Source organism: Gorilla gorilla, chromosome 3 (genome assembly GCF_029281585.2).
Source record: "Gorilla gorilla gorilla isolate KB3781 chromosome 3, NHGRI_mGorGor1-v2.1_pri, whole genome shotgun sequence".
NCBI lineage: Eukaryota > Metazoa > Chordata > Mammalia > Primates > Hominidae > Gorilla > Gorilla gorilla.
The window spans coordinates 195379307-195391265 of NC_073227.2; the positions used below are offsets into that span (position 1 = coordinate 195379307).

The 11959-nt window shown below is 34.4% G+C and overlaps 1 long non-coding RNA gene across 1 annotated transcript; it reads left to right on the forward strand.

Annotated features, from left to right (window-relative positions):
- The first annotated feature begins 2869 nt into the window (after window positions 1-2869).
- On the forward strand, window positions 2870-4619 carry LOC115934373 (uncharacterized). Its single transcript, XR_008679464.1, has 3 exons — window positions 2870-2959; window positions 3083-3198; window positions 3864-4619. It is a non-coding gene; the product is annotated as an uncharacterized lncRNA (long non-coding RNA).
- The last annotated feature ends 7340 nt before the right edge of the window (window positions 4620-11959 follow it).

An 11959-nucleotide genomic window follows, 5' to 3' on the forward strand; every position in this document is an offset into this window, starting at 1 on the left:
GTTCTTTGAATATGCCTTATCTGGATGGTTGGTAAATCAGAATAATAAGGATATTTGGCCCTTGAATTAATTAGTAGGTGCTTGATTTGACTAATCTCTTCTAGTCCCTACTTTAGCTGGTACTATCTTATAAATCTTACTTATGGAAATGGCTGACACAAAGTTTTCTAGTAATTTTGCTTCTTGTTACCAATTGTATTAGTCCTGTCTTATGCTGCTAATGGAGACCTATCTGAGACTAGGTAATTTATAAAGGAAAGAGGTTTAATTGACTGACAGTTCAGCATGGCTGGGGAGGCCTCAGGAAACTTAAACAATCATGGCAGAAGGGGAAGCAAACACATCCTTCATATGGCAGCAAGAAGGAGAAGTGCCAAGCAAAGTGAGAAAAGCCTCTTATAAAACCATCAGATCTCATGATAACTCACTACCATAAGAACAGCATGGGGGTAACCACCCCCATGATTCAATTACCTCCCACCAGGACCCTTCCATGACATGTGGGGATTATGGGAACTACAGTTCAAGAGGAAATTTGGGTGGGGACACAGCCAAATCATATCACCAGTGATCCCTTTTCTCATGTACCTAATGCAGGAAGAAAATTGAGGTTTTGCATTCTGAAGTGCTATTCCATCTTTAAAAATCGGAACTTTATTTCTGCTTGAATGTCCCATTCCATATTTTAATGTAAGGGGACTTGAATCAAGTAGATTTCTTTGTTTTATTTTTATTACACAGGCAATATATGAATATATGATTGTTCAGAAATAATTGAAAGATATAGATAAGTAAAACAGAATTAAAAAGTCACTTATACCAACAACAGCCAGGAAGTAATCACTGTTATCTTCATCTTATTGTATATTCTTCAGATTTCATATTATTGTTATTTGTAAACATAAAAAGACATCATGCTTCTTTTGTTTAGCAACATATTATTAACCTTCTTTGCCAGTAAATATTGTTTTAAAACATTATTTTAAAAAGATGTTCCATTATATGAATATGCCACAATTTACTTAATAAAGCCTTCATTTTTGGGTATTCAAGTTCTTTTAATTTTTTATAAATATTGCAAACATAGCTACACAATTTAACAAAACACAGTTGCAAAAACAGGTAAATGTTTGCATATATCATGAACTGCTTTCTTCAAATTAATTGGGAAATGTGTAATGAATTCAGATGACTTAAAATTGACCCCTGTTGCCATTTTCCTAATCATGGAAAAGAGTAAAATATATAAGTTACCTTTGCACCCACAACAGGGGAAAATGCCACATAACAATGCTACAGTGAGGCATCTAGAGAGTGAATTATGCATCCTCAAACTCCCAGTCGGACTAATTAAGTTTGCATAACCTGTTTCACCATGTGGCTTGGTTCACAAGGTATGGACTGCTAATGACCAAATGACTTATTAAAACATAAAGTACTCAAATCAGTTAAAAACAATAATAATAAAGCTCAACTTGGATAAATCTACTGGTAAAACAAACTACAGTTTATAGGACATCTGATAGGAAAAATAACAGCTTTTATTCCTGTACATTAGCTGTGAATTGTGATTCCATTTTTGGCTAGATCCTGACTGGAGCATACAAGAAGCATCCAGTAATCAGTTTGCTCGTGGAGTCCTGATGGTAAAAGACAAGGCAGATGAGCTAACGACTGAATTGTGGAAAGGGTCCCAGGGAGACCAGGGCTGCATAGTTCCTGTTTCTTCGTTCCCTTTTCTATGTTAAGAAAAGGAGAGAGAGAGAGAGAGAGAGAATGAGGGAGAAAAGGGGGAGAGGCAGAAAGAGAAAGAGAGGCACTGATTGGCTTGGCCCAGGAAATACTCAAGCAGATAATTTTTGGTTATTTCATCTTTTAGATCCCTGTGTCTTTGACTCTTAGAGGATCAGTTGGAGCAAACAATTTAGAAAGTGAACCCACTAAGAAATAAGCTTTAGGCAATGCATTTGGAGCCCATCAGAGAGTGTAATTATTTTGGTAGTAATTATAAGTGCAAAGTGGAAAACTAAAACTCACGTGTCCAGATCTGTCTCTGATTACAAGTCTGAAAGATAGAGAAAATGAGCAGTATAATTGAAAGGCAGCTGGCAAGTGCAGTTTTATTTCCAGATGACGTTGCCGGAAAGCTCCTGTGGTTTAAAAACACAGTCATAATTTTTAAAATAAATCAAACTGTTAACATTTTTTACTTCCATTTATTTATTTAAAAGATATGAATATAATATATGTATATATGTATCAGGTATACCAACGTGTAATACAGAGGAAATTAATTAATAATATAAAATGTACCAAAGAATATAGAAAATAATACCATGAATACTCATGGCTAGACAAATACTGCCAAGGCTGTTTGTGTTTCCTCAACAATTGCTTCATGACATATATAAGCATTGCTAAATATTACATAACAATTTTGCATATTCTTTAACTTCATATAAATACATTTTTTCTGTATGTATTTTTCTGTAACTTGATATTATATTTGTAAGAATCAACCATATTAATACCTGTAGCACTACGTCATTTGTTATAATGTCTATTTTGCTTGACATTAATGTAACTATATATAGGTATTTTGGTTTTTATAAGTTAGTATATGTTTTTCTATGTATATAAGTCACAGATTTGTATGTGCTTTTGCTTTATTTTATGTATGCCTCTTGCTACAATGTGAATGTTTGTGTCCCACCAAAATTCAAATGTTGAAACCTAATCTCCAACGCAAGAGTATTAAGAGGTAGAGACTTTGGGAGGTGATTAGATCATGAGGGCTCCACCCTCATTAATGGGACTAATTCCCTTATAAAAGAGGCTTGAGGGAGTCTGCCCCGTTTCCATGTGAGGACAACTAGAAAGCAATCTCTACGAGGAATGAGCTCTAACCAGACACCAAATCTGCTGGGAGCTTTATCTTGAACTTCCCAGCTCCACAACAGTGAGCAACAAATTACTATTATTTTTTTCTTTCCAGAATAAATTAATTATGATACTACCAGGGTCAAAGTGAATTTGACTTTCAATTTTATATAATCCATCAATGACTATTCTCTTTTTAAAGTCTTGGCAGCTCTTTGGGAGATTGAAGAAGACCATGAAGCTCTAAGTGCTTCAGAGGAATGGGGTTGCCAAAACAGATGTGAGAGGCCCAGAGAGGAGGCTGGGCCAATGCTGAAGGTAAAGATCCAATTCACAGTTCCAGCTAAACTTGACCTTACCTGTAGTTTTAATAAAATAAAGTAACAACTATTTCTCCTAAGTATTTACTATAGCCTGTGTAAGAAGCAAATATACTGTTGGCTTAGAAAATAATGGGTTATTGTTTTCCTTTTGAATACAGTTTTCTTTTTCTTTTTTTCTTTATTTTTCTTACCTCCAAGCAGCACCAGAACAGATGAATTCAGTTTTCTGTGCATGTATTCTCTGGGGAGAGTCAGGGAGGAAATTTTTACTTTTGTAGCAGCTGGAAAGTATATGTTTCTTCATAGCAAGGAAAAGTTGTGTATGACACTTCAAAAATGGAATCCTTGAGTTCCTGCTGGGGACCAGCATAGCAGCTGCTATGAGATCAAAGTTGCAATAGACCCCTTGCTCAGAAAAATTTAGAAAATTGAATCCCCTGGAACTAGATATTTATTCCTTTATGTAGTTTAGTTCAGGTTATGATTTCAATGGGAATCTTCAATCAGAACTGTAATGAAGGTTTATCTTCTTGAAATGAGATAAATCAGCCCAAATCATCCCCTACTTGCATAAACATACAATTTCAGGTAACAGTCACTGGTTGGTAATGTTTCTCTATTTTGTATCTAACGCCTGCTCTATGTGTTCTCTCCTCCTAGGGTATTATTTTGGGGCTGAGTGCAGAAATAAGAGACGCGTGCTAAAAGGTCATCAGTTTAGAACCAGCCCTAGATCTCCTGGGATCCTGCCCAGCTGAATCTTCCTCCTTGTAACATGGGCTTTGGGAATTTGTGAGAGATTTAAATAAAGTAAGAGACACTTAGGAAATGAATTCATAGGGCACTGGGGAAATGCTGAGGATATAGGGGCAGGAACTATGGTTTGAGCAGAGAGGAACAGGAGATATGGAGATATTTATAGCAATGAGTTGCCACTCAGTTCCTATCGGATGACTAAAATGAGGTGTGTCTGCCCTCTGAGCAACCTGAATGGAAGGAAGCCTTTTCACCTTTTATCTGCAGTGAGTAGGTGCTCCATAGAACGTTCAATCAAATCTGAACTGAAAGCATTTTAAACTCACACATCAAGAGATCACAGAACAAATGGAAATTAGCAAGAGATTTTAATTTCAATTTTCTACTTGTGATAGTCACTGGTAAGAAAAAACTATAAAATAAAATAACAAACTATATTCTAGTTAGTCTCAAGCAGAATTTTCGGGGCTTGCTATTGAAAGTTCTATGTAATCATTCTTTATATTAAAAGTATATTTGCCTAGGCTCGGTGGCTCACGACTGTAATCCCAGTGCTTTGAGAGGTCAAGGCAGGTGGGTGGCTTGAGCCCAGGAGTGCGAAACCAACCTGGGCAACAGGGCAAAACCCCATCTCTACCAAAAATACAAAAATTAGCTGGGCATGGTGGCACATACCTGTAGTTTCAGTTGCCTGGGAGGCTGAGGTGGGAGGCTGAGGTGAGCCCAGGAGGTCGAGGCTGCAGTGATCAGTGACCATGCCACTGCACTCCAGTCTGGGTGACATAGTGAGACCTGGTCCCAAAATAAATAAATAAATAAATAAATAAATAAATAAATAAATAGACAAATAAATGTATATATATTGTGTATATATATTTGTAAATATATATATTTATAAATAATTTTTATTTACAAATATTTACAAATAATTAACCCGTGGTCTGATGACCTATTCAGAAACTTGTAAGTGATGTGTTAGCCCTAGCATTGCTATATCCCTATTTATTTTCTTCTCTTAACCTTCCACACACTGTGTTTTATTAGGATTTACTAAAGCAATGTCTTCAAAGGGGTGTTTAAGAAGGAGAGGTTGGTCGGAACCAGAAAATGCATTCCTGGGATGATCTTTGGGATACACCCAACTGACCCTCTGAAAAGGTCAGCCACATGTATTTAATCATTATACTATATCACCAAACTCCAAAGTCAGGGTGGAACTTATCTACCAAATCTCAGCCTTCCAAGCCAACAGAGTTACTTTCTGATCCCTACTATATATCACACTAGAAAATAAGTATGTAGACCTTATTATCAAAGTGGCTATGCATGCTCAAAACACAAACGAGTTTAAAATGATTTATAATTGTTGAAGCATAAATTTGAGATAATGCTGTCTGTTTTTGAAGAGCTTATGAACTTAGAATTGTTTTTATATTTTTTAATGGTTAAGAAGAAAAGAATAACATTTCATGACACATGAAAAGTATTTGAAATTCAAATTTCAGTGTCCATAAAGTTTGATTGATGACAGTCACACTCATTCATTTATGAATTGTCTATGGCTGCTTTGTACTACAATGGAAGGATCATATACTTTTAACACAGCCTAAAATTTCCAGTATATGGCCTTTTAAAGAAAAAAGTTTGATATTCCTTACTTTATGCCCTTGTCAAGTAGAATCCAGGGTCTCCATGGGTCAGATCCAGGTATGGCTATCCCCTGTTCTTTCTTTTGTATAGCAATGTATATAAATGGTCTTTCCTCTGGTCTGTATGGCCAGGAGCATAGCTTGAGTAACCAGCTGTAATGTTTTCTGATATTCTGGATCGGAAGAACTCACAGGGACACTCCAAATGTATTCTGGGGGACACTAAATGTATTCACAGGGACACTCCGAATGATATTCTGGATGGGAAGAACTCACAGGAACACTCCAAATGTAGTACAATCTGTATGTATATGGCACTTCAGTCCATTTATGGACTGAAAAGTTGGGAAGCCTATTTCTGGCATAGCACTATATTCTGGCACCACAGAGGCATCATAAAATTCTAACTTGAATTTTGCTGTATTAAGAATACTACCTCTGTGATCTTCTTATTTGGTCATAATTTCTTTGAGTTTTTTATCTTTCAAATAGCTAAGCCATTATTTTGGAATGTTCAGACTTGTAGATTTTTTTTTTTTTTTTTTCAGTTAATTCCCACAATTCGGAGTGGAATTTGCATGACTTTAGACTATTTAAAGTGATTTCACAGGTTTACTGGGGCATCCAAAGTCAAGTAAAACTGTGCTAACAATATGACATTTTTCCTTTGGAGTTACATTCTGGGGAACTGAAATTCTATTTTTCTATTCCCAGTGTTTTGGGAAACCAAGAATACTGGCTTCATAGCAGCAAAGACAGTGAATAATATTCTGTGCTCAACGTTCCATTGGTCTGAGAGTAAAGGGAAAAGGGTTCAGAGCCATTTCTGCCTCCAACTAGTTTTGTGGCTTTATGCTCCTCATTTAAATTATATGGACCTTAGTTTCTTTTTTAATTGGCAAATAATAATTGTATATATTAATGGGGTCCAATGTAGTATTTTCATATATGTATACATTGTGGGATAATCAAATTAGGTGAGTTAGCATATCCCTCACTGACCATTTGATATCCTCTTTTAACTGTTTTAAAATGTATAATACATTATTATTAACTATAGTCACCATGCTATGCAATAGATCACCAGAACATGTTCCTTATGTCTAACTGAAACCCTGTACCCTTTAACCAACATCTCCCCTTTCCTTGTCTACTCCTGCACCCCAATCATTGCCAGCCTCTGGTCCATTCTACTCTCTACTTGAATGAATTTGACTTTTTTTAGATTTCGCATAAAAGTGAAATCATATGGCATTTGTCTCTCTGTGCCTGGCTTATTTCATTTAGCCTAATGTCTTATAAGTTCATCCGTGTTGTCACAAATGCCAGAATTTCCTCTCTCTCTCTCTATGTGTGTGTGTGTGTGTGTGTGTGTGTGTGTGTGTTTTAAGCCTTAAGAGTATTCCATTGTGTATATATATGACATTTTAAAAATCCATTCATGCTTCAGTAGACACAGGTTTTTTGCATATCTTGGCTCTTGTGAAAAATTCTTCAGTGAAGATGGGAGTGCAGATATGTCTTCAAAATACTGATTTCAATTCCTTTGGGTATATACTGTACCCCAAAGTGGGATTGCTGGATTATATTGCAATTCTTTTTATAGTTTTTTGAGGAAGCTCAATACTGTATTCCAAAATGGCTGTACTAATTTATAATATCACCACCAGTATACAAGGGTTTCTTTTTCTCCACATCCTCGCCAACACTTACCTTTTGTTTTTTTGATCCAATTGAACAGGTAGGTATGAGGTGATATTTCATTGTGGCTTTGACTTGCATTTCTCTAATGATTAGCGATATTGAGAATTTTTTTCTTATATCTGTTAACTACTTCTGTCTTCTTTTGAGAAATGTCTATTCAGGTTTTTTGTACATTTTTAAATAGGTTTATTTGTTTTCTTGTTACTGAGTAATTTGTGTCCTTGTATATTTTGAATATTAGCCCCCTTATCTGATGTACAATTTGCAAATATTTTCTCCCAATCTGTGCATTATCTCTTTACTCTATTGTTTCTTTTGCTGCCCAGAAACTTTTTAGTTGAATGCAGTTGTATTTGTCTATTTTTGCTTTTGTTGCCTGTGCTTCTGGGATTATATCTGAAAAGTCACTGTTACAAACCTGTCATGGAACTTTCCCCCTACGTTTTCTTCTAGTAGCTTTACAGTGTCATGTCTTACATTTAAGTCTTTAATCCATTTTGACTTTATTCTTGTATAAGAGTGAAATAAAAGTCCTTTTCATCCTTTTTCATGTGGATATCCAGTTTTCCCATTTATTGAAGAGACTGCCCTTTCGTCATTTTTTCTTCTTGGTACCTCTGTCAAAATTGACTGTAGAGGTGTGGGTTTATTTCTGGGCTCTCTATACCATTCCATTGGTCAGTGTGTCTGTTTTTATGCCAGTACATTCTGTTTTGATTACTACAGCTTTGCAATATATTTTGAAATCCAGTTGTATGATGCCTTTAGCTTTGTTCTTTTTGGTTATGAATGCTTTGGCTATTGGGGTCTCTTGTGGACCCATATGAGTTTTACAATTGTTTTTCTGTTTCTGTGAAAAATGACATTAGAATTTTGATAGAGATTGCATTGAATCTAAAGACTGCTTTGGTAGTATAACATTTTAACAATATCAGTCCTTCAAATCCATGAACACAGGGTATCTTTTCTTTTATTTGTGTAGTCTTCAATTACCTTCATCAATGTTTTATAGTTTTCAGTATAAAGATCTTCCATCTCTTTGGTTAAATTTACTCATAAGCATTTTATTTATATATTTTTGACACTATTACAAATGGGATTGTTTTCTTAATTTCTTTCTCACATAGTTTGTTATTAGTATGTGGAAACACTACTTTTTTTGTATGTTAATTTTGTGTTCTGCAACTTTGCTGAATTAGTTCATTAGTTCTAACAAGTTTTTGGTGAAGTCTTCTGAATTTTCTATTTAAAATATCATGTCAGCAAAAAGACAATTTCACTTCTTCCTTTCCTATGCAGATGCCTTTTTTTTTTAATTGCCTAATTGTTCTGGCTCGGATTTCCAGTACTGTGTTGAACAGAGGTGGTGAGAGTGGGCATCCTTGTCTTGTTCCTGATCTTAGAGGAAAAGCTTTCAATTTTTCACTGTTGAGTACAATGTTAGCTGTGGGCTTTTAATATATAACCTTAGTTGTTTTGAGGAACATTCCTTCTACACCTAATTTTATCATAAAAGGAAGCTGGATTTTATCAAGTGCTTTCTCTGCATCAAATTGAGAAATCATACACTTTTTGTCCTTCATTCTGTTAATATGGTGAATCACATTTATTGGTTTGTATATGTTGAACCAAACTTGCATTCCAGAGATATATCCCACTTAATCATGGTGAGTGATCCTTTTAAAGTATTGTTGAATATGGTTTGCTCGTATTTTGTTGTGAAATTCTGCATCTGTTTGTCAGTGATATTGGCCTGTAGTTTTCTTTTCTCATAGTGTCTTTGTCCAGTTTTAGAGGAAGAGTAATGCAGCCTCATAAAATGAGTTTGGAAGTATTCTTTCTTCTTCAGTTCTCTGGGAGAGTTTGAATATAATTGGTATTAGTTTTTAAAAAATATTTCATAGAATTCAGTTATGAAGCCATCTGGTTCTGGGTTTTTCTTTGATGGGTGACTTATAAAGCCTGATTTAATACTCTGACTCATTATTGGTCTGTTTAGATTTCCAGTTTCTTCATGATTCAGCGTGGTAGGTTACATGTTTCTAGGAATTTATCTATTTTTTCTAGGTCGTTCAATTCATTAGTGCATAATTGCTCACAGTAGTCTCATGATTCTTTCTCTTTCTGTTATCAGTTGTAATGTCTCCTTTTTTATTTTAAATTTTATTTATTTGAGTTTTTTTTTCCTTAGTCTAGACAAGGGCTTGTCAGTTTTATTTAGCTTTTCTAAAAACCAATTTCTTAATTTTATTGATCTTTTCTATTGGTTTTCTAGTTTCTGTTTTATTTATTTATGCTCAATCTTTGTTATTTCCTTCCTTCTGCTAACCTTGGGCTTAGTCATACTTTTTCTAGTTCCTTAAAGTATAATATTAGGTTGTTTATTTGAGACCTTTCTTCTTTTTTTGATGTAGATGCTTATCGCTATAAACTTCTCTCTTAGAACAGCTTTTAACATATTCCATAAGTCTGGTATGTTGTGTTTCCATTTTGATTTGTCTCAAGATTTTAAAAATTTCTCCTTTAATTTCTTCTTTAACCCAACAGTTTTTCAGGGGCATGTTATTTAATTTCCACAAATTTGTTCATTTTCCATGATTCCTCCTGTTCTTGATTTTTAGTTTCATACCAATGTGGTCAGAAAAGATAGTTAATATAGGATCTTAGGTTTCAAAATTATGAATCAATGTAGTTTGACTAGATGACCTTGATGGCCACCTACAACTGTAAAATATAATGCTCTTATTTTAACTCACTGAAGATTGCCCTCCTCCTCCACTGAATTGACTCAGAATACTTACGATTTTGTCAAGTTATATATTTGCTGCCTATCTATCTGAAATTTAGTGGAATTTTGTTTTGTTTTTAATGCAATTGAACTATTGCAATGAATAGATATAATGGAAATTTTGTAGTGAAATGTTTTTCACTACATTTAAAGAAAAGTCACTGGATGGCAGTTAATTATATAAAAGTACAAAGACAGTAATACTAAAATAAGTAAATATAAGATAACTAGCTGTATGTATACAAACTAAGAACATTCTGATGGTAAAGATGGGCATGAGTTAAAAAAATTTCTAGGCATTATATTTACAACAATCTGCCTGCACTGATCTAAATAAAAACAGCTTCTCAAACTTCCATCTTCTTCCATATCACCACGTTTCAGGATTAAATTGTTGTCGTATTTTTTGACCATTAAAGGCACAACATTTGTCAACTCAACACTCTTCAGACTTTATCAATAACAAAAAGTTGCTAATGCTTGATGAGATGATGGGTGAGAAGGTGGGAGGCAGAAGCAGCCAACAGAGAAGACAAAGGATCTAAGAAAATGAGACAGAAAGAAACGAGAAAAATATGTAGAAATTTCAAGTTGATGATAACATTCTAAGACCAGATGAACATTTACTTTATTTTCTGGAAAAGAATCATTGACCTCATGAAACACATTGTGAATGTGTTTTTTTCTTCCTGACTCAACCTATGAACAGGACATTGAATTCAAGATTGACTACAAAGTTAATAATTACATAAAATTATATAAAATAAAAGTACAAAGGCAATAATAATATAAGTAAATATAAGATAACTATGTATAACTATATGTACAACTATATATACATAGTTTGTAACTATGTATACAAACTGAGAACAGTCTGGTAGTAAAGATGTGCCAATATAAGAAAGTTCTATTTGATGTTGACCATGACAAGGCACACTTCGTCCCGAAGGCATTTTTGACGGTAAATCTAAACAGCCTGTTTTCTTTTTCAAATAGTTTACTGGTGAGCAGCCAGACATTTGAAAATAGTTTCTGTTTTTCCACAGCTTGAAGATCGAATCAGAAAAAGTAGTACAATCATTTTGAAAATAAATATTTTTAAAACAAATCTCTTGGAGGATGATTTGTTTTATATAAACAAATTATATGTAATATATTTTTATTCCTTCTCTACATAAAAATACTTACTTTACGCATTTTGCTATGTTGTATTAAGAAAATGTCTCCTCCACCCCACTGCCAAGGGGCTGTTTCTTTCAGATGAAAAGGTTGTTCTTTTCTTAATACTAGCTAGGTCACTTTGGTAGTTTGCTGTCAGGACATGAAGTATTATTAGTGTTCTCTCACTTGCCAATGAAGGTAATTTTGAATGCCTCCAGTCAGCATTTTGTTTTGGAAAGAAAATTGATTCAGGATCTAATGCCTGTTGAGATTATAGGAATAATTCACCAATCTGTGCCTCATCTAAAATGAAAGCAGTGGACGTAACTTACCATTGTCCATCTTTAACATTTTATGATTAGAGTAAAAACCAGAGAGAAATGAGGTAATGCTTGAGGCAAATTATTACACTCAAACTCTTTCGTGTTGTGTCTCAAGTACCCTAAGGATGGAGCTGTCCATGACTGTCAGCTGACAGTCACATTATTGCCATGTAAGGTAAGAAAAGGTTACTTTATTTAACTTCTATGAACCAGGATATGCATTAGTTGTTAAAGATACAAAACCAAATAAATTGTGACCCTTGTCCCTGAGCAAGTGTGGCGGTATTTGCAGATGAAGTCGTAAACAGAGTTAAACTGTTATATAATAGTAAATAGAAAGCATGCATTGAAACGAAATTATTCAGGGATTGAAAA